The sequence below is a fragment of the Ambystoma mexicanum genome, chromosome 4p (genome assembly GCF_040938575.1).
Source record: "Ambystoma mexicanum isolate Mex_15411 chromosome 4p, UKY_AmexF1_1, whole genome shotgun sequence".
Taxonomy (NCBI): Eukaryota; Metazoa; Chordata; class Amphibia; order Caudata; family Ambystomatidae; genus Ambystoma; species Ambystoma mexicanum.
In genome coordinates this window covers 1,059,008,000-1,059,030,651 of record NC_090927.1, presented here as the reverse complement: position 1 = coordinate 1,059,030,651, position 22,652 = coordinate 1,059,008,000, and the positions used below count along the sequence as shown (strand labels likewise).

Genomic DNA, 22,652 nt, shown 5'->3' with positions numbered 1-22,652 from the left:
CATGTTGAGTATTTCGTATTTGACAATAGGATTACATTACTATTACTTGGAGTTGTATGCATTACTGATTGGTATATTTTGTATATATGTAGATTTAGTTAACATTGGTGTCTGTGTGTGTTTAGAATATTTCGATATATGTTACTTTATGTTTCACAAATTAAGATTCATGTCCTTTAATATCAAATTATGTTTTTTTAAATTACTACTCAATTCAATTTCTTAGATGTTTTTGATGTAGAATAGATAGACTAAGACCATGATTTGCCCTGCTGTGATTTGACTAGGTGCCAGTTAAATGTTAATTGACTGAAATAATTATGTTAAGAAGGTGAGGAATTGCAGAGGTTTAAGGTGAAACTTTCCCAATATGAAACAAGAGCTTGTAGTTTTGTGAGTAACCGTCTGCACTGGGGACATGACATCTGAGTCAAATCCTGGTAGCCAAATACTTGAGCAAGCTTGACAACCTCAAAAAACAACAAGGGGTTGCACCCGCCCTCTGAATGAAAGTTACGCTGCCCACCCACATGTGCCTTTTACTGGTGCCCAGAAAAGCAGCCACAATCAGGGGAAAATAACTGCACCAGTGTCGAGGATTGCAAACTCTCTTGCCACATTGTGGGCAAATTCTCATGACTTACTTGCCCTCTCAACATTTCCCCTCCTCAGCCCTATGGCTGGTTTTTAACAACATACACATAAAACAGTGTCACTCAAATATATAAATCCCTATACAACTATGTTAGGCAAAACGTGTACAATTGTGGCATTATTTCCCCCATCGTGACTGTGAGACTACATCTACCAGAATGCAATTCAACAAAAGGCAAACAAATTGTCTCTTAGTACAAAACATTTAAGGTATGACAGTAGCACAGTTTAAAAAAAATAATGCTGATACCCTGTGTTATGAGATATTAAAAAAAAAAAACACACAGCATTTGGGACTGTGAACTGTCTCCCATCCATGCAGTAACCAGGATGAGCCTGCTTAGTTTCAAAGCAAGGCAGGATCCAGCACCCTTAGGCCATGTTTCTCTAAGGTGGGCTCATTTATAAGGCACCATGGCCTTAGGGGGCTGAAACCTTCCTCGCTTTGAAGCTAAGCAGGTTTCGTCTCAGTTACTGCCAGGACGGCAAACCCACTGGGAGACTACAAATACCAAAATGCAATTCAGCAAAAGGCAAAAAATTGTCTCCGAGTGCAAAACCTTCAAGGAATGACAGTAGTACAGTTTAAAAAATAATAATAATTTGGATGTCCAGCTTGAAAGCTTGTAAAGGGCCGGCCCATTTTTCTAAGTGGTCTTGTAAGGTTGGCTCATTTATTGAGCAACATGGCCTGAGGAAACTGGCCACTTCCTCACTTTGAAGCTATGCAGAGGTTGTCCTGGTTACTGCATGGAGGAGAGACCTGGATGGCAATTGTGTCACTGGCCATGGCTGATGATTTCTTACCCCTGACATCACTATAAAATATCTTTGTGGTCATAGTCTGCGGAACTTGTAACCATAAAATCCCTTTAACAAACTTTTTTCAGTGAATTTTATAGGTTTTTATTAGTGCAACTTAACCATAACGTCCCTTTAACAAAGGTTTTTCATTGAATTTCATAGGTTTTTATTAGTGCAACTTAACCATAACGTCCCACTAACAAAGTTTTTTCAGTACATTTTATAGATTTTTATTAGTGCAACTTCACCAAAATGTCCCTTTAACAAAGTTTTTTCAATGCATTGCATACATTATTATTAGTGCAACTTAACCATGAAGTCACTTTAACAAAGTTTTTTCATTGAATTGTATAAGTTTGTATTGGTGCAACTTAACCATAACGTCTCTTTAACAACTTTTTTTGTCAGAGAATTCCATGGGTTTTACCAGTGCATGCTATTTTCATGCAACTTACTAATTTCATACTTACCCTAATATAGACACATTTTTGTCCAATTTACAATGTTTCGCCTTGAATGTCTGTCATTTTCCACCTTCTAGCATAATTTTTAACACTTCCATACTTTTTCCACAGTTTTTGCTTCTGTCGACGTCCACAACCGTCTGACGTCATTGTGGACCTTCCGGACAGGGCCACGTGACCATGCACTTGCGTGCAGCATGATGACATGTCCAGGAACGCGTTTGCACTTTGAGTTCGGGTCCTTGCTTCGAGGACAGTTCAGAACTGAGTTTTCTACTGATGTAGGAACTTTCAAGCTCAAAATGTACCCTTGCACAGCTCCTACACCTATTCTTACTCCTTATCCATTAACAATCTAGTACAAAGCACATACTTGGAAGAATAGTAGCAAAACTGCTATTTATCTTAAAAATGGCATCAGCTATTGCCATCCCTCCTCCCCAAGAGCCACTCCCACCACCTCGCGGAGGACCCACACAACTAAAAAAGTGCAGTATTTCCAGACAACGAAGAGGACCAAGAAGATGAGGTAGAGGAAATGCCTACCTGTACCACCCAGAGAGAATCATGGGTGTGGCAGTTCTTTACCACTGTTAGGAATGTACCAAAGGCTAAAGCTACAAAAGTGAAATGCACTGAGTGCAACTTTGTACTCAGTCGCAGACTACCTGGACATTACTCTTACAAGACCACCTCCATGCGCCGCCACACCAAATCCAACTACCGCAATGCTCTAAGAAAGACTGTTCCTTTCTTATCAAGTAGTAGGCTGTCTTCCTCCACATCATCTTCCTCTGCCAAAACTGTAACCACACAGCCTACTTCTGTGGGACACAAAATCCCACCAGCTACCTTGCAAGCAATAAAAGAGGCTGTTGATCCATATCTTTGGAAGGCAACAGTACTCTGTTTATACTGAAACACACCACTCTGCAGGGGGAAGCAATTTTGATGTGCGTTTGAAGCTGTAATGAAGGAGCATGAGAACACTGCCCACCACCTTAGAAGTACAACATGCACAACATCTTCCCCTGTCCACCTGCCCCTCAATATTAGTGCTTGGTGCCTCTTCCCTCATTTCCCTCCTCAGCTTATGTTCTCACCTCTCCTGCAAACAATTTATTTTTAAAACAACAAAGAAAGGTTCCTTTAGGAACCACCTTTCACAGTTAAAAAATAGAACAAAAAAAATCTTATAAACTCCATCTACTTTACATTTCTCAGTAAATTACATACATTCAATATTTTTTTCCAACATTACCATTAGCATTTTGTGTTATGCTAATGTAAATAATGTGACGTTCATTTCCTGTGGCAGGGACCGGCACGGGGCATAACGGGCCGGCAGCCCAAGTTATTGGCCCAAGCAAAGTGTGTCTGTGTGTTCCCTGATGCCTGCGGGCTTCGGTGCGTTATTAATAAATAAATAAATAATGAGAGCTCTGGACCATTATCCTCCATTGCAGCCCCTGCAATGGGGGATAAAGGCCATTTGCACCCCTGGTTCCCAAAGCGGGAAACCGGGGTGCTAAAAAATACATTTTTCTTCCTAGCTGTAGGAAGGAAAATCCTTTTCCAAGATGGCCACCATTGAAAGAGAGGGTGGGGCAGCGTACAGAACCCCTCTTCCCTTTCAATGGCAGCCTGCAGAAGGTGAAGTCAGAACCCTATGACCATATTACCACGAGCACATTTGTTCCCCCTTTCAAACCTATCCTACTTTCAACACCATTTTTCATCCCTCACGGTCATGGCCAGTAGCCAGATTGTCCAGGTCATGACCTTATACCATCACGCGGACAATCTGGCCACTGCCCATGGCCATAGGCTATACCTCAGCCACCAAAGGTACATCACTATTTTTTGTACCTATAATATGGCACTTGTCAAAAAATAAAACACAGTACATTTGCAAAACCATTCTTTAAGGTCCTTGCCAATGTTCCTTACATGAGTTTGCTTAAAGTCTGCCCATGTTTTATTTTTTCAAAAGTAGTGTCAAAATGTATGCACATACAATAGTCATATAACCCACTTGACAAAATCCATGCAGTCTTTACACAAACATTGAAGGATGGATCTATAATCTTTCTGAAAACTCTTGTCCACAATCGTCAAACGGCAACAGAGTTATAAGCCATCTCAAAATGTTGGGACCCCCCCTCTAATTTAGCCCCCTCTTGAGCAAATCCCACCAAACTTTACAAAAACGTGTATATCTAGATTGAAAATTGTTATGCAAACTTTTATTCAGATTCATCAAATGGCACCACATTTATAAGCCTTTATAATATTTTGGGACCCCCCTAAATGTGTTCTCTCTTGACAAAACAGCTCCACACTTTCCAAAACAATTCAGCATCAAGTCTAAAATAAAATTCAAAAAATTCATGCAGTTTCATTGAGTGGTGCCAAAGTTATAAGCCATCCAAGAACTGCTTTTCACCAACCCTGTAATGCAGAAATAGGCAAAGATGTCCCCAAACTTCTGAAGTATTCACGAACATCACAGGGCTGTTCCTGAAACGTCCGGACTGTTTGTGGACTTTCGGGGAGAAAAACACCTGTTATTTGCCTTTGTACGGCCATATCCCATCCTCATCACCCCTCACTTCCCCAGAAATTGTTGGATAAGTTTGACAAGTGCAAAGTTGTGTTTTCTTATATTTTTCTATCGTGGTGTCCGCGAATACAACATGGTGGGCGTTTCCAAAAATCTGACGCACTTCACACTTTTCACCATCCAATCCGTGGGCGCATCTGATTGGATGCCTGTCTGCAGACCGAACCGGGAAATGGGAGCCAGATATCATTATTTTTTTTTACCTACTTTTTGGTTATTTTTATAAAGACTCCTCTACGGATTTACACCAAATTTACAAAAGCATGCTTTCGGGACCAAGCCGCCACTCCTGTCACAAATTTGGTGAAAATCCATCCAGCGGTTTGGCCTGTAGGCGTGAGCAACATTTTTTTCCATTATGTCTATGGAAGAAAAATGTGGAACCCCCCCCTATAACTTTGCCCCCCTTTTGATGAAACCTCGCCAAACCTGCCCAAAAAAATCCAGAATGCGCCATATACTCTTTTTGCAAAGTTTGGTGAGGATTCATCCAAGGGGAGCGAAGTTATAATCCACCCCACAAGTGCTCTTCCTATGGGTTTAGCAGCTTAACCATAACTACATGGCCGCTACCGCAGGTCGTGTCATATATATGATGTACAAAAAAGGTAGCAGGCGCCCCTCTCTCGAAAGAACAAGGCATGATAACCTGTTCAGTGGTTATTAACCACATTGAGAGTTCGCAGCCATTGCTTTTTGCTCACTGTACCTTCACAGATGGGAAATATCCATTTGCATATCAGTCTTTGTCCCGCCCACAAGGGCAGTCCAGCACCAAAATGCTATGGCAATTCCTCTCTGAACAAGAGTACCATCAGCAACCCCATACACGTGTTTCAGCCTTGTTGGGCATCATCAGTGAGGTGAAGCTGAGCCTCTCTAAGCACAGTGAGCAGGGAGTCCACGTCTGGTTGCCCCCAGGTAACCTAGGGTGACCAACCTCAAGTTCCTTTCAAAAATACGAAAAAGGTAGCAGGCGCCCCTCTCTCGAAAGAACAAGGCATGATAACCTGTTCAGTGGTTATTAACCACATTGAGAGTTCGCAGCCATTGCTTTTTGCTCACTGTACCTTCACAGATGGGAAATATCCATTTGCATATCAGTCTTTGTCCCGCCCACAAGGGCAGTCCAGCACCGAAATGCTATGGCAATTCCTCTCTGAACAAGAGTACCATCAGCAACCCCATACACGTGTTTCAGCCTTGTTGGGCATCATCATCAGCATGTTGGGAACTTGGGGTTGGTCACCCTAGGTTACCTGGGGGCAACCAGACGTGGACTCCCTGCTCACTGTGCTTAGAGAGGCTCAGCTTCACCTCACTGATGATGCCCAACAAGGCTGAAACACGTGTATGGGGTTGCTGATGGTACTCTTGTTCAGAGAGGAATTGCCATAGCATTTCGGTGCTGGACTGCCCTTGTGGGCGGGACAAAGACTGATATGCAAATGGATATTTCCCATCTGTGAAGGTACAGTGAGCAAAAAGCAATGGCTGCGAACTCTCAATGTGGTTAATAACCACTGAACAGGTTATCATGCCTTGTTCTTTCGAGAGAGGGGCGCCTGCTACCTTTTTTATATATATGATGTAGACAACAAGAACATTTCTTTGTATGCATTCGAAAATGTTGACATTCAAAAGGACATTTTGGAGGTAGAAGGTGGTGCAGGAGGGCAGGGGTAAGGCTGTACTGCATCTTTTAATGTGCAGTCATTCAATTTATGTGAATAGACATAGGCTGGAGGGTGGGCAAGAGGTTGGTTAGTAGTAACCTAATGTGATTTCTGAGCTCCCGACAGAGACATACAACACACACCATGCAACTCTTTTTTTATGTGTTTTATATACAGATGTTGACATAGGTGTCCGGACATTTCGTCGAAAGACATTTCGTCGAAAGACATTTGGTCGAAAACCAAATGGTCGAATTTTTTTTTAAATTTATATATATATTTTTTAGGTTTTAGTTTGGGGAAAAAAGGGTTTTTTAGAAAAAAAGGGGATTGGGGGGGACCCCCCCAAAAAAAAAAGTGAAAATAAAAATTAAAAAAAATTCGACGATTTGTCTTTCGACCAAATGGTTTCGACCAAATGTCCTGTCGACCATTTTTCTTCGACGAAAATGTCTGGTAACCGTTGACACAATATGAATTGTGTTAACTGCACGTGTGTGCACTGGGATGACGGCTAAAGGAAAGCAAGTAAAGACAGAGTGAGGAGCTCTTCAACTGCTATTGGAGTTTTTTGGAGTTGAATCCAGGTGAGGCATGAAAGACAAGGGTAGTTGTCATAGGTTCTTCCACAATCAGTGCCCCCTGTGGATTTCCCAGCCGCTAGAACTGTGCAGCCAGCCTCTCAAATTGTTTTGGGCAGTCTCTCCCAAAAGGCATAGATTGTTCTAGGAGGCACAGTATATTGAAAATCATTCCAGCACATGGGATGGTAGCCCTTCAGGTCTTTGGCTCCTTTGCATGCACCTTAATGGTGATCTGGAGTACCCATCAGCCCCACCTTGCAACTTTGCATATATATCTGCTGAGCTTTATGAGCCATTCACTAGTTAAGCACTGGAACATGTATCTAAAGCACTTAGGGGCCGCAGAAGGAGGCTGGATCGACTGCTGCAATGACCATTGCCAATGCCAACCCCTAGAAGATTAATCTCTGTGTACCTCGACCAAGTTATGCCATTCCAAGTGATTAACTCACCTCAACAAGTGGGCACAATGGGTTTTCCATCTGGCTCCTCCATTAGTGCCCTGCAGATAGGCTCAAGTTCTGAAGGACTGCACATCCTGAGGGAGGGGCTCTTCCTTTGTTTGGGCACTGGGTTCACCTTCAGTACTGCACCATGGCTGGCTGTAGTGTCATGGGACAAGTTTATTTGTTGTTCTACTTATGCTTCTGGTCAGCAAGCAGAGTTAGCTTGTTGGTCCCGAGCCCCTTTGTCTTTCAGTGCTGCCACTTGCATCTTTTTCCCTTCTGCAGCATTGTGGGACTCCAAGCAGAGGCTGTCTGTCCTTTGTCGAGATCCTGACAACCAGCTTCAAACATATTCCACGGCTATGAGTCCTGAAATGGTGACCGCAAACCTTGCCAACCAGACCCAATCCTGACAGCTGAAATAATCTCTGCACCCATTACCTCTGGTTGGTGCTTACTGCAACCGTGAGTGTGTGTAGTGTCCCCCAAGTCTTCTGACTTACCTGAAGGCATTGGACTTCCTCTTGGGGGCTCATGGGGCTCGCTGGAATAAGCGTCTTGCTTGCCCCCTCAGACCACAACAACAACCTTTGTAACACATTAGCACCCGAAGCCATAGCTGTTTTCGTCTTTGGTAATGAAACCTGTGTGTTGATATCTCCCAAGGATTACCTTTGGCTCCCTAGGGTGTGACTGCCCTATTTTTATTAAAGGCATGTGTAACTATCCACCTACCAAGTAACCACGCTATTGACTTTGTAATCCCATGCAAGGATATTTACAATACTCCTCAGAGACCCATAAGTAGCTGCGTCAACTAAATTACTCAATTCTCTGGTGACATATTTGCAACAATCAGTTATCTAAGTGTGTACTTTATATCCTTATTGTTTCAGCATGTGTCTAACCACTTGTTTTCTTCCCCACTTTAAATGGCAACTGTGTCATGTTTGGGATTGCGCCAAGCGCACTAATGTGCCCGCCTGGGACAGCTCACACCTTTTGCACATGCGTGACAGTCCCCCCCTACCTTTAGAAGAAAGCCTTTACAATCGGGATGAATTCATAATGGGTGATTATGGCCTGCTTAAATCACGAATCTGTGGAGACACAGATCTGTAAGGAAATCAACAAGAGACCTTTACCTAGAAAGGGGCCAGAGATAGTGCAATGTTTTTGGAAAGTCCATCTTATCCCCCCACAAAACCACCCAAAAACCCTTCTGTCACTGCCAGCATACTGTTCTGCACCATCTTGCAGCTACCATACATTTTAGTCCTAAGTGCCACATGTTTGTGGAGTCCACACTTTTGCTTTGATCTTTTCTGCTCTTCTTTTCTTCATGAAGAAGAACCTCCTACAGGATTGCAGCATCAATCTGCTGCTAAAGTCCTGGTGCTGCCTCCATATATTGTGAGGAGTTGTCGTTGGTGGTGTAGCTGGTTGCAATGCCACTCTGGAATGTGTGAGAAGTATTTGGGGTGTGTGAGAGACAGTAGTGTTGGCTGATGGTAGAAAGGAGCAAGAATGATAGCCCCTTTCCCATACAACTGCCTGACAAACGCAGTTCCCTGCCCTTGATGGACCAAAATCCCAGCCTTCCACTAGGCATAGCCCTGAGAATGTTAGAGTGAGATTTGAGGCATCTCTCTGCCCATCAACCAACACACTAAGGACAGTGGAATGGTTGACTGCTGTCCTCAACGTTCGAGCTACCCTTTCTCTGAATCAAATGTTGTTGCATCCCACATCTCTTCGCATGTAGCTAATGGAAATGTGTGGAGTGTCCAGACTGCTGCTTTCCCTCCTCTGCCAACTCGACAATACTTTGCTTTTTACATGGCATGGTATGTATCACAGACAGCAAGTGTGACTGAGAGAGGAAGAGAGAGAAATAGAGAGAGAGAGAGAGAGAGAGAGAGAGAGGGGGCAAGAGAGAGAGGGATTGACAGCGGCAATGTGAGCTTGTGAAATGGGACGTACCCCAAAATGGCCAGTGGTAGGTGTGCAGGGTTGCAGGTTGTTTTGCCCTATAAGGGCTTCTTTCCCGTTCCCTGACCAACTGACTCCCCTCTACAATCTCCTGCCACCTTACACTATACACACAAACCCACCACAGACAGCTGTCACAAGTCTAGCCATTAGCACATCAACACTTACCGAACCATGACAAAACTCTCCACTTTACCCCTAACACACTATTTTTTCCACATCAGTGGCTTAGCACACCCAACACATTGTAATTGATCGGGTCTTAGCATCATCCCTGTGGATAACATTCTATCATATTTTCTTTGCCAAACCCATAGAAAGCAGACTCGCAGAAATAAACTTGGTCCGACAGACTTGCATCCATCAACAACAAAGGTTTAGTATCTGCCTCTGCCACTGTCGCACAAATGTGCCTCCCCCTTTTTCCTACAGAGTGATGCACAGTGAGGCCTCCAAAAATTGTACAAGAATGCTTCACAAGACCACTTACATGCACCACTTACATTAGCTAATAGGGGATTTTTCTTAATGCACATTATCCTTTACATGCTGTTGTGTGTGTGGGTGTGTGTAGGTGTGTGTGGGGTGGGGAGGTTGTGTTTGTCATGTTTACCAGTGGGAGTTTGGCCTATCTTGAGGGCCCCGTCCTGCATGCACTCAACCAAAGAAGGTCTCTCTGAATCCCACACCAGTAGCATTCAGAATATCCTCCTTCACAAAGTGATGTCAGTGGTGGGGCTCGTGATATAAGGACTCAGTGAAACTGCAAAGACATGTCATTCAAAGGCAATTTCTGATGTGAGTACATAAGAGAAAAGGCAATGGTGATATTTACAGCAGACACCCTAAGCAAATTCAACAATCGGGAGACTTAAATAATTGATTACTGACAAGTGTCTGGGTGTGACAGACACAAAGCCAGAGCTCCTGGAAGCCATTGTGGACTACCAGGGTCCTCTCCCTACTGAGGCCTGGAGCCACTACAGCTTCTACCCCAGCTCCAAGGTTCTACTGCTTCTTATTCAGGTGCTGAGGGTATTTTGTAATGAGAAAACGAGTGACTGTGGATTTAGGTAATTGTGTCTAATTTAAAAGGTCTTAAATGGAGCCTGAAAAGTCCAGGAATTTGCCTAAAGGAGGCTACAAGCAGTGACGGCTGAGAAGGACATGAAAGGTGCATCCAGTGGCAGCCAGAGACAAATAACTCACCCATGCGGTAGCCCTTAAATATAAGGTTTTGGCTCTGAAATACAGGGAACTGGCTGCCTGGGAGACAATCAGGATTCACCAGCTAGAACTGAAGAAATGGAACTTGAGTTTGTTAAGGTTCTATGCCCCATTGGTTCCAATGGCAGGGATGGCCCTAGATCCTCTCATAGTTGTAAGCCATAAGCTTGAAAGCAAATAATTAGAGACAAATAGCGAAAAGTACAAGGGAGCACAAAGACATAGTGAATTTTCTGTCAGTTGTAATGCTTTGTTTCAATACTTTTCAAACTCACCATAACTTTGTGGTGTTTGTTAAACATGCTGCAATGCTCCGACCATAACGCTGTCAGACTATACTGTTCTGACGATCCCTAATAAGGGTGAAATTAGGTATACAGTTCTCTGTTACTTTGATAGTTCTGTCTTGGGTTGATCAAACAATGTATTTAATAGTACTGCCTTGTAAGACAAAGGGCCTCATTACGACTTTGGAGACAGCCATGGCGCTCGCCATGGCTGCCTCCAAAATCGTGTCTGGGTCCAGTCTGGTGGAGTGGGGACTTACAGGGACATTCCGCTATAGGCGGAACCGTAAGTCCCCATTCCAAATGGCATTCCCCAATCCCATTTGAGCCCCCATAGGGCTCAATGGGTAGGGGGAAGGTGCTAATAACGGGCCCGCTAATTGCGGGCCCGTTATTAGTTCCAAGGTCCCTTAACGGGTCCCTTAAAGAACGTGTGGTCAGTCCACACATCCTTTACAGTACCCGCTAAAGGACCTCGAAATTGGGCGGTAAGGTATTACCGGCACCAGTCTCCTTAACAGTGCCCAGTATCCCTTACCGCCCACCTCGTAATGAGGCCCAAAGACAATTCTCTTGAACAAATGGTGTGCATTTGGGCTAATTTGCATATCCACAATGCTTTTCTCATGTGGCACTGACCTGGAGGTTAACTTCCAGCAATGGCTGCTGGGGGGTGCTGTGGCACGTGTCCTTGGCTCAAATGACTCACTCTTCTGTTCTTTAAGTAAAAATGTATATCTATGTAAATGTTCAGAGAGAGAGAAAGAGAGAATAATGACAATGGAAGACAAATACATTTCTTTCTCTCAGCGAGGTATCGTGATGCAAAGGAAGTCAAGGAAGTATTGGCTGCTTATGTCATAGAGCCATTTCCTTTCGGGAGTAGGTTTAATGTGTTGACTCACAAAAAAAGAAATGATATCAAACTGCAAATGGCCATTATTTTACAACAAGTGTTAATTGCATATAGCACGCCACCGATGTTGGCACTAATGTGCTGTTGGGTTCCCGCGGTGCAATTTTCCACCTTTGAAACGCCCAACTTGCCCCTCACTCAAAAGGAGTTCAAAACCCTCCTTTTCAGAGAACGGCTCTTTCCTAATACCTAGGTCCACACACTCTGCACTCCCAACTAATCTCAGACTTGGGAATGTGCTCATCCGTTGCCTCACCTCGGTGCCTGTAGATCTCTTGCTACCACATCAACCCCCCTCGCCTGTAGTTAGCTCTACGCTCTCTTGTATCGCGGCTTCATTCATGGTTTCCTTCCCCTGATGACTTGTAAAGCACTCAGTTGCTTCCTGAAGTTAGGTCCACACTCAATAAATACCCTAATATTAACAATAATCATAACACAAATTACAATCAAAGCAAAGCTTCAAAGCAGGCAAAATCACCTTAAAGCCTTGCTTTTATTCTCTGTTTTGAATGTGCCTGCTACCAACGAATGGCAGAAAGAATGCACAATGGCTACCAAAGGGAGATGGAGATATCCACAAGTGGATCCCATGGCATCCAATTGCTTTTATGCCTGCTTGAAAATCCCACACAGGCATACAAGCTTGTGCCTTTGAAGGCGAAGGAGAAGGAGGGATGCAAAGCAGAATACATGTAAACATTATTTCGTGGTTGTAAAGTGCTCTGGAGTGTAAAAATAAAGCGTAAATGGTTAACGCCTTACTTTTATTCCTTATTTGTGCTCTCCAGAGCCTTAAAAAATGACCCCCGACTGTGTCATTAGATAAAACAATACATTTATTTTGTTCAGATCTTCATAGAAAGTAGAAATCTATGATGACGACCTGAACTAAAGTGCATTGCCCAGAGCTTGCCGTGGGCAGCTCCCTATGTCGGGCAGCTTTCATGCTCACCTCATTTGGCACTAGCACCACTGACAGGCCTGGCGCTAAGCCGATCACAATGGGGCAGTGCCACCCGGGTAATAGACAGATGCATGAGATAGCACGTGGCTGCACTTTGATTGCCATTGTTTGCTCTGGGTTTTCCTGATGCATGCCTTTGTGTACATTGGCGACCTGCCTCCATACTGTGTGCAGCCACCTGTCAGTGAATCTGCAAGCCCTCGCAACATCCCACACAGAATATCTCCTCCCCGCAAAAGAGCCATATGCCACAACTGGATGGGTCCAGTGTACCCGTGTGCATACACATGTGTGCATGATGCAGCAAGGATGGTCACCAATGGAAGCTGCCTGTCAGTTGCAACCTCCATTAGTTACTGATGAAGATGAGGGAGATTGGTTGGAAGACCCCTGTTCTATTGGACAATATGTAATCCCTTAATACCGGTTGGCAGACCATTGCCGGGTTGTGGCTGTGCATGGCATGGAGGGTGCAGGTGTCCAGACATTTGGTCGACTGAAAACTGGTCGAAAGACATTTGGTCGACGCAATTTCGTCGAAAACCAAATGGTCGAATTTTTTTTTTAAATTATATATTCATTTTTCGGGTTTTCGTTTTTAAAAAAAATGTTTTTTTAGAAAAAAAAGGGTTTGGGGGGGGATCCCCCCAAAAAAGGGGTGAAAATAAAATAAAATAAAAATTCGACCATTTGGTTTTCGACCAAATTGGTTCAACCATTTGTCTAGTCGACCAATTTTTTTTGCCCAAATGTCTGATAACCAAGGGTGCATTCATAAAACAACAGTAGGATGACATTCTGGCTATGACACCACACTGGGCAATCACTACTCACTCAAATAATAATATGCCATTCATAATTATAATTGGCTATTTATAATGCACTTAATACCCAGAGGTTTCTAAGCGCGGACCTGGGGATCGAACCTGTGTCGCTCCCCACCTGTCTTGCTTCCAAGGCAAGCGCATTTCCCCTGAGCTATCCTCCCAAGACATATGCATGGTTGTAAGTGCATTCATCATCAAAAGGAGGCTAGGGTGCCATAGAATACAAAGTCTACATTGGTGAAGTTTTCTCAAGATGGGGATGTGTTTGAAGATCATTCTGGCCACCATTGCGGGGCTAGAGGGCGCATTCACTGTAACAATTCGAGTGAAGAGGTGGGAATCCAGTAGAGCAGAATGTGGCGGTAACGGGTAAGTACACGGCAGTAAATGGCCATCTGTGCATGTTAAAATTTCAACTTCATTGGAGCAGTGCTGCAAGTAGCAACATCTACAGGTCTTGGTCATTTCCGAATGTAGCACACTGAAGCTTGTATATGGCAGGCAGAAGAAGGTTTATGGGCCCATGGCATCAGTGGAGAAACTGTAGGCATCATTGCAAAGCCCAATGCTCAGTATGAGAAGAGAGACTAGGTAAGCCAGGAAGGCATAGCCAATGATCTCAAAGCGGATGGGAGAGCATTTAGAGCAGCAAGGGGGACCGCCTGGCGGTGTGGGCAGAGTTGTGTGGCTAGGGTAAACTCAATTATGGAACGGGATCAACACTTTGTTCGCTCACCCAGAGACCACACCAGTGCGTCTGGTGTCCTAGACATCCAATCAGAAGGTGTAGAGGCACACACCATGCCTCTGCATATGCACACATGAGCAGTGACACCCTGTCATCTCTTCCCTTCTAAAGCCTTCTCATTGCGTGTGGCAACATGTGTTGTGCCTTTCGGGTGCAGTTCCCTTACCTGATTCTGCATGTGTTGCATTGGTGCCACCCTCATCCATGCATTCCTCTGGTGATTTCATCCCCTTCCTCCTTTGATCCCTTATTTGGCACTGTATCTACATTTGTGTTGTCGCACTGGGCAGATTGTAGTGGATTGACTGGTACTGAAGTATCCTGCTGTCCATGGTCATCAGCATTATGTTGTCGTTTGCTCACTGCCACCTACTGCACCCCTGAGATATCCTCGACACATGCAATTAGCCGTTGCGTCAATTCTTAGCTAATGTCCACCAATCCCTTACTCTGGGGTTTATATAATTCTTTTGATGGCCCACTGTGTTCTGCTCTGAGTGTCAAGCAACTCTATGCTGGGACAGATCGTGCAGAAAGTCCATAACATGGCTTAACACATGTTCTTCTTGGGTAGTCTGTGGCCTTAATCATATGGAGGATGTTTCTGTTGATATGTTTGACCCAAGCGGAACATCTAAAGACTTTCGGGTCATTGTAATGTGAGGGGGGCAATCTTTTGAAGGGCTGTGTGATGCTGCGTAGTGTCCCACATGCATTGATAACAATTGCATTGTGTGCTTAGTCTACATTTTGCAGTAGGATTGTATTTCTTATATGGCACAGATATGAAGTCGAACAGAGGCACACTGTCCTGAGGAAGGCCTTGATACAATCATCCCCAGGCCTGAAACAATTATCGGCGCGCGTTTGACGCTCTACTCTTTCGTTTCATGTGTTCATCAAACTGTGAAATAAATCAATAACCAACCTACATGGACACTGTTTCTACAAAGTCCAAGTCATCGTTTTTAAATCACTCACAATTCCAAGTGTACCATATACACCTCAAAAGCACGCACTGTGAAAGTTTGGTTGCATTAACATTATAAATTCCAAGCACACAACAACATTTCTAATTCAGTGTCTAATTAAAAATGTACTTTTTGAAGGACAGATGTTGTGTTGTTCATCATACATGTCATAGCTCAATAGCTCATGCGTGCCTTGTTTAAGTAGAAAAGAAACGGATGGCGCTTCTGGGCACATATAGTGCTGTAAACCCACTAACCAGTCCCCCAAGAATACGAGATGGCCCAGGATTGCACCTTTTCAAATTGAATTTTACTTATGAGTAGTGCATCATTAAAAGATTCTTCCAATTAGTCTATTGTATATCGGAATTCGGCAGACGGAGAAAATATGTGTCACCTCTACCGAGATCAATACATTTTTAATGTGCATGAAACCGTTTCTTATGATGAAGGACAAACTTATTTGGCCTGACTTTCAAAAGAATTTTCAAATATTCATGCACGTCGAAAAAAATGGTGCATTTTGTGTGCAGGGCAATTTTGAAAAGTCTCTGCAAACATTGCTGTGCCAGATGGACATTGTGTGTGTTAGGAGCATTGGGTGAGAGGTTGTTTTAGGCGATTACACATCCTTTATTCAAAAAGGGATGTGCTTACATCTGTAAGCCCCCCCCCCCCAATACCCCCCCCCCACCGCAGTTACAGTTTCCTCGCCATCTGATCTCACCAGCTGGAGGCTGGGCACTGTGCGAAACATAAGTTCAGCAGGTGTCTTTTCAGGCCCGTGCCCGTCTTGAAGCACCCTTTATTATAATTATAATTGGTTATTTATAACACGCTTTATACACATTGGTTTCTAAGCGGCTTATAAGCGAGGACCCGGGGATCAAGATCAAACCTCATCGTAATGCTTCCAAGACGAGCACGTCATCCCTTAACACAACCACTCCTGCAAAACTTGCAAAAGATGAGTTTCAGTTCAATGTCATATTTAAATTATCTGTGGAACTGTAACAGAAGCTTTTCACTTGTGGCCAATTTGTGGCCTGGCACCTCGGGAGAGGCACCAGGAGCCACGTGTCAGAGGGGGTCTGGGGTGCCTGCTGATCTCATCAGTCCTTCGGCCCTTTGGGGAAGAGTGAATTCTGACAACATGACTCCTGATCTGCCAGACGGCAGGCATGAGCAGTAGTTTCGAAACATCATGTCAGCCCCACACTACTAACTAAGATGCCTTGCACTCAATCATAAAGATGCAACGGGCAGAGGTGCGTGAGCCAGCTAGCAAGCATCCACAACAACAATAGTGCTGTGATACCAAAATAAAAAGAAATGTCCAATAAAGATTTTTTAAAAAAGTAATACTTTAATTAAACTGAATAGCCACCCACCCTAGTAAAGGAATCATAGATAACGTCGAATTTTGAGTGAAAATTACACTCTGGCTATCAAAAACAGGGGTGTGCAGGCAAATAGTCTTTGTAGCAAGTTAAAATGAATGAATATGTTTTTGATTATATGAAGTGAGGTCTTAAATGTCACTAGGGCCCGCAGAACAAAGTCAGGGGACAGACCCACTATTTTATACCTTTAATCGACAGCATTGATTCAGGCTTCTGGTTGCTTTCTGTTGGGTTGAGTGGGATTCGAGTCCTTTGAGCTGGTTTAACGTGATAAGCAAAATGGGCAACTCGGCAGGTGGCAACAGATGGTTGCTTGAAGAAGCTTAGGACAAGAGGAGATGTGCAGAACCATATGGTCCAAGACTCAATAGTGGCTCAATGCAGCCATTAAACTTCAGCGATGAGCTGGCTCGATTGGATCCACTGATGAAATGCAGCTCAACAGCGGTAATGGCTCAAAGGTTGGCCAAGATGGGAAACAGGAAGATGATGTTGAGCTGGTGTAGCTGGAAGGTGCTCGAAGAGGTTCCAAAATGTAGAGTGCCAAAAGCAGGCCCTTTGGAACCTTGCAGAGGCTGGCAGGGTCTCCCAGGCACTCACTTGCCCTGAAACCGGCTCTTAGCAGTTCGGAGATCCAGCAACTCTAAGAAAAGGAAAAGTCCTTTTCCTACCCTTCAATGCAGCCATTAAACTTCAGCGATGAGCTGGCTCGATTGGATCCACTGATGAAATGCAGCTCAACAGCGGTAATGGCTCAAAGGTTGGCCAAGATGGGAAACAGGAAGATGATGTTGAGCTGGTGTAGCTGGAAGGTGCTCGAAGAGGTTCCAAAATGTAGAGTGCCAAAAGCAGGCCCTTTGGAACCTTGCAGAGGCTGGCAGGGTCTCCCAGGCACTCACTTGCCCTGAAACCGGCTCTTAGCAGTTCGGAGATCCAGCAACTCTAAGAAAAGGAAAAGTCCTTTTCCTACCCTTCGATCCAGGAAGGTTACCAGGAAGACTTGCAGGTTTGCTACTTCAGGAGACAGAGCCTTGTATACGAATGCTGCAGCAAGCAGGCTTTCCAAGCAGCAGGCCACTTCAAATGTTTCCGCTGAAGGACTGCACCCACCTTGGAGAGCCTTATCTTTGCCCCAATGGCTGGAGACTTTGGACAGACTTTACACAATAAGGTTCCAGTTAAATATTCTTTAAAGAGGATTCCTGGGGAGGTATCTTCAAAATAAGTCCAAAGATGATTCAACTACATATGGGCCTCACACCCTTATGTAGTAATTGTGCCACAGCATATTGGGCCATTCTAGGCCTTCTGTAAGTGCCAATCCCTGCTGCTGTAACAAGAGTTTTGACTTCTGATGTCTGCTCTTAGAGTGCCTTGTCTGCAGGAATTTAGGGGAGGTCACATGAAGGTGTGGCCTAGGCATTTTGAAAATGCCTGAACACTTGTCATGGAGATTGTTCCTCTGCCAAGCTACACTATATCCCCCTCTTTTCTCTACCTAACAGCAAGAAAAGACCCCAGTAGTTATCCCCTGGTATGACCTCCTCATTGTGCTGCAACAGTCTCTTTGAAGTACCTGGATCCCATCCTCTCCCCCCAAGAGGTATACCCTGTTCTCCTGGAAAGGTGTCCAGCCTTCCCAGAAGTAAAAAGAAGGTGCCTCCAGGGCTGGGCCCAACATGTGTTGTGGGCAAAACCTCCCGCCCAGACAGCATTACACAAAGGGCCTGATTTACAAAAGCATTTTTGAATGGGAAATGACAACTGCATGATTCACAAAAAATATTTGACAAGAAAATTGCATCCATGGGTTTTGCAATGTGTCATTGTATATCCTCTTATACCACTATGTTAATCCACATATTATGTTATAACCACAGTCCAGGCAAAAGGCCATGGGGATATATAGTTATATAATATTTGAATCAGTTCCATGTCATTCCATAGCCGTTTCTATTTTGTGGCATTTTTTGCAACACAAACTCTTTGAATTTTGTTTTGTTTTTGTTGGGGGGGTTACCCCCGTTCCCACCTATTTACAATCTAGTCCCCAGACCCCCCCTACATCTTATATCCCTCTACCACTTCATATTTGTAGATGGGTTTTTGCAGTAAAAAATCGGCATCAAAAAATGCTGCGGAAAATAAAACGGCGATGTATGGACTTCGTACCTTTTTAATCATGGGTGCCTACTGTGAAAGGCAATCCATGGATGCCCCAGGAATGCACGTTACTCTGGGCTGCCATGATACCAAGTCACATTACATCTGCTGGTTTGTCAGTAGACAGGCCAGGCAAAGTAGACATGTGTGACCTTGTACGTTTAGAAAGTCAAGCATGTTTAGGAGAGGTCACTTTCTGAGAGAGACACCGAGCATCATTTGCATATTAAAAATCATGAAACCAGTGCATACGTGAGTGTCGGGTCCACCTGACACACACAGATCTCAGCTCCTCAGCATTTATTTCTTTAGAGTCAGAAGATCTGAATGTAGTGCTGCCTGGTCGCAAAATAATAATAATGACTGTTCCCGTTTAGCGCTTCATGACAAATTCCCCCGGCTATTAAACACTGTATGTTATATTACGTTAAGTTATTGTGATTTCTACCACGCACTGCTGCCATTATCATGGTCTCCCGGCAGCTAGGCGGATCTAAAATGGAAGGCGATTGGTAAAGGTTTGTTAGTGGGATTGAGTGGGAAAAGCGCAAGAGAGCTTTGATGTGCTGTTGGTAGCTTCAGTTCCGAAAAAACGGTCACTGTGTGTTGGTTTGTTTTTTGTTGATCGCCGTTATGTGGTGTTTGGTGGCTGATTGTATATGGGTGGTTTATGTGCATTTTGAGTTTTGTGGATAGTAAGTAGCGTGATTGTAGTTTGCAGTGTTTTTGTTTTTCGCAACAAAGGTATGTACCTGGTTTCTTCTGTGTTGGAGGGTGGGTATGCAGAATATTTGAGAGTTCTTAGTAGGGTTAGTCAGCGGTCATCTGAGTCTTTTTCTGTGGATTGGGTCAATACTTTGGGTTTAATCTTATTCTATGGCGTTGGCGGTTTTCCTATTCCGGTGTTCCTTCTTTAGTTTGGTGAGTTAAAGAGCCATGTTGTTCACATTTGTCCTTTGGGAGCGAGTTCCAAAGCCTTACCGCTATGCAGGAGAATGCTGATCCCAGAATTTGTGTTTTGGGTATTGTTTTGGTTTGTGGGGAATGTCGTTGCTGGACCTTAGTGTTCGTATTGATTTGTAGATGGAGATATTTCCCTGTATATGCTCCTTGGCCATGGATTGCTCTGTGTGGTATGCAGATGGTTTTGAAGATGTGTTCTTTGACTGGTAACCAATGTTGTGTTCTCAGTGCTGTTGTGATATGTTCTCTTTTAGTGAGGAGTAGTCTGCTGGAGAGCCGGCTCTGTTGCTTTGCTCACAAGGCTGGCAAATTCTTCTGTTGAGATCGGTGGGATGTGGGAGATTAGTCTAGTAGATGATTCCAGTGTTGGCTGGTCGAGGATGTTGATGGTGATTTTCAGCTTGCTCTCAATGATTTGCTGGATGTTTGTGATTTTGTTCATGAAGTGATCTGCAAGGACATCGCATAGTTTTTGTGATGGGTTTGTTGTGCTGGTGCATCCTGCTGGATTTTGTAACTCGTTTATGATGTTGAACACTGGGTGTTGCTTGAGTTAATGATCCATATGTTGTAGAATGTCCTTTTTGCTTTGAGTATTTCTGCTTTGTATAGTCGTATCAGGCTTTTGTATGCATTTTTTCCATTGGTTGTAGTTGTTCCTCCGTCCTTGCCCCAATTTTCTGTTTGTTTTTTCAGTTCTCTGGGGTGGGGTGTGAACCATCTTGTGATTGTTTGCTTTAGAGAGGGCGTGAATGATTTTTCTGATACAATGTCATCTAATGTTTTCATGATCCATTTTTGGATTGTGTCTGTACTTTGTTCTATGTTGGCGAAGTCTATAAAGGTGATTGATGGTTTTGTGGCTTCCAGTCTCGTGTTTAGGTCTACACCGTTAATGGATTTCCAGTTTCTTTTCAGAATCGGATGATTTTTCGGGGGGGTTAGCAAGTATCCGTGTTGGTGGCTGGATCACGAAGAGTATAATGAGGTGGTCTCTCCAGAGGATTTGCAATGGTGGTGCAGTTGTGACCAGTTTTTTTTGCAGAAGATTGCATCAAGTGTGTGGCCTGCTGTGTCTGTCGCTCCTTTCACCAGTTGTTGCACATGCATTGTTACTAGTTGATTAGTTAAGGTTTTGTATGAGTTGATGTTTTCTACTTCGAACCAGATGTTGAATTCAACGAGTATAATCAGGTGATTATGTGTAATGGAGATGATGGTGACGGCATCCACAAAAGTGTTTGAAGGTGGTGTTGTATGTCGGTGGTCCATAGACAGAAAACGCTATGTTGGTTTGGTGATCTATGCCTAGGTGCAGGAGAAGTGATTCACAATTTGGGATGCTTAGTGGTGGTGCAGTGGTATTTTTAGCTGGTCCTTGTATGCTATGGCAAGGCCTCCTCCTCTGTTGGCTTGTTAAAGATTGAAGTTGTTGTGTAGGCAATCATGCGCAATTACCTTGTAGTTTCGGGCTAGCCAGGTTTCAGTGAGGAATGGGAAGTCTATCCCTCCATTGCTAAGTAATCATATATTTCTGTTATGTGTTTTGACATTGATCTGGCGTTGACTAGGTTGCAGTGTATCTGTTTGTTTTCTGCGGTTTGTTTGGTCTTTGACTGTCTATTTGGGAGATTGCGTTGATATTGGTCCATTTTTCCACCAGCTTGTGTATTCAGATCTGTTGTTTCTGTTTCTTCGTTGAGTAGTTCAGCAAGGTTTCGTCATGGCTTGATGTTTTCTTCAGGGTCATCGGCCTGCCAACATTGATGATTCAGTGTGTTAAGCCAATTTTATGTGATGAATGTTGTGTTGTCATTATTTTTGGTTTTGTTATCCTCCTTACCTGCTTACAGTGCGTGAGGATGGATGGTTGACTGAGTGGGGGTAAGTTGACAGGTAGGCCAATACGTATAGCGATTTTGGTCTTGTTCTAGCGAAGGGATTCCTTTGCAGTGGATGTGTATGTGTGCCGTTTCTTGGTATAGGCTGGTTCCTGGGTGTGGTGTTCTGATATTGTTCCAGTTCGTTTATTCTGTTTTGGTTATTCCTTGTGTGTCGTTTTTTCTTGGTGCGGGGCATTTGTGGTTGGGTCTATCCCGAGAGTAGTGTCTACCCAATTTTAATAGTAACCAACCTCAGAAGGATGAAAGGGTGATTCGACCATGCAGCTGGATTTGTGCTTAGGAAGTGCCATCTAGCCCTGTGCCTGGGCAAGCCCTTATCCTGTGAGCTTAACTGGTGAGCTAACCACCCAAGCACTGCGGTGTGCTCTTCATTCATGATATGATGCCGTCAGGCAGCTTTGTAAATCAGTGATGTTGTATATTTAGCTATTTATTGACTAAAGCTATATTTTTTTTTGCCTCTTTACCTTGCACTGCTGTAGTAAATGTAAATTAATGCTTCTCCTATTTCTAAAGTCGATTAAATATATCATTTATCAAAGGTAAATGTTAATAATAAAGTACTGTTTATGCTTACCTGAATTATAATATAATATTTGATACAAACTACTGATACAGAGAAGTGCATGCTTCTGTACAATTGTTTCTTGATAGAATTAAACTGTAAATTGCTCAATTGCAGGTATATTATTTTGCTATTTTATGTTGTGTGTCTTTTATGCTGCGGACACCACTACTTTTGTGGTCTTAAAGTGCCCAGGCTTGTCCAGGTAGAGGCAAAGTGAGACCGCGCCCAAGGATGGTAACCAGACCGTGGTTTGTGGGGTGAAAAGGAAACCGGGTCAAGTGCATTTGGAAAGGGGAAGACTGGGTAAAGTCGAGGAGACAAAAACGTACAGGTTTAACTCACAGCAAGTCGGGAAATGACTACATAATCACTGATAGTGATCATTGGGATGAATGTATACTTTTAAGTGTCTTGATATGGTTCATTTATAAAGTAACATGTCAAAATAAATACTTTTCACTCCAC

At 43.7% G+C, this 22,652-nt stretch overlaps 1 protein-coding gene across 1 annotated transcript in view; it reads left to right on the top strand.

Annotated features, from left to right (window-relative positions):
• RFX6 (regulatory factor X6) overlaps positions 1–22,652 on the top strand; it is a 491,384-nt gene that overhangs the window by 193,994 nt on the left and 274,738 nt on the right. The gene's annotated exons all lie outside the window — the stretch shown is intronic.